We start from the raw sequence: 1,394 nt of genomic DNA, 5'->3' as shown, positions 1-1,394 counted from the left end.
GACTCCCCATGGTTCTCGTCGTCGCTTATATAGTTTCCTCCAGGTAACCCAGAAGGTTCTCAAAATCTCCAGTCCAGGTGCGAAATTTCCCGCTTGTCAGTGTCATATTTGACAGTAAATGAGGCCCAAAGGGGGCTCCCATTTACTGAAATACCATGAATTTCGATCACCCATTCCAAACGTGAGTACCCCAGGCCATTTCCGTTACAGTATTGTAACGGAGATTTCGAGAACCATCTGGGTTACCTAGGGGAAATTATATAAGCGACGACGATAACCAGACAAAAGAGATCATACAGAGTTCATACTTTGACAGATAAACATCGTGCTACGCATCGCGCTCTGCAGAGCCACAGTGTTGGAAGTTGAAGTAAAAACTGTACAAGGGTTTACCATTCTTGGCTTGCGTAAAGTTCCTGAATTACGCTGCTTTTAGTGTGCTTTTCAGCACGTTTATACAGCTGGTGCTGAAACTTTGAGCTTTTCTTTTGAATTGTGTGTTGCAGGACATGGAGGAGTCCAACGCAGTGCTCGCAGAGGAGGTGCTGAGGAGCTTTGTGGCGCTCGAGGCAAAATTGGATACAACGATGCTGGAGGTTGCATTTTGGAGAGACCGGGCGGTGAAAGCGGAAACGCTGTTAGCCGCCTAGAACTCCAAAATGCAGGAGATGGCTGCGGAGGAAAGAATGGAAGAGACCGCAGCCTCCACCACCAGTGACAGCGAAACAGTTGAGGGACCCGCTGAGGCGGCAGCTCCCTCAATTGCCGCCAAGGAGGGCAGGGGCCTGGTGACGGACTTCTCAGACGGCGAGGGCTATGAGGCTATAAGCGAGCTAGGCCTGTGTCCTCCAGCGAGGACAATTCTAAAACACAAAACTTGTCCACAGATCCGGGACAAAGGAGGGACCCTCGCAGAGGAGCCCAGACTAAGACTAGCCAGCCAGAAGACAACAGCGATAAGAAAAAGCAGGCCACCCCTGCCGCCCAGCAGCAAAGTGAACGGAGGTCAAAGGTGCCTCCAATTGTCCTTCGCGAGAAGGACTAATATGATGAGATCACGCGTCGACTGATGGCGAAAAAATTAAACTATGGATGTGGAGTGACCACCAAGGAGGGAGTTAGAACTCACCCTCCAACTGCCGAAGACTACAGGCAGATGATTATGTGACGTGATCTTTAACGCAGACATAGCCATTTAAGGCTTTGTGTCTTTGCTGGTAGCCTGCAAGAACCTTGGTGGGTTTGGGGTGTGGGTTTTCGTGGTTGCGGGACTGAGAGCGAACGAAGAAAGAAAAAAGCAGGGGTACGGAGCGAGAAAAGTAGTGGTTTGTGGCGGTTGGCCTAGAGAGTTAAATTTGGAAGAGTTTGAGAGTTTAGGTACTTTCCAGGAGGTT

The sequence above is a fragment of the Dendroctonus ponderosae genome, unplaced genomic scaffold (assembly GCF_020466585.1).
Source record: "Dendroctonus ponderosae isolate FM_Combo_2020 unplaced genomic scaffold, Dpon_F_20191213v2 Dpon_F_20191213_5, whole genome shotgun sequence".
In the NCBI taxonomy this organism is placed as follows: Eukaryota; Metazoa; Arthropoda; class Insecta; order Coleoptera; family Curculionidae; genus Dendroctonus; species Dendroctonus ponderosae.
This window is presented reverse-complemented; position numbering follows the sequence as displayed.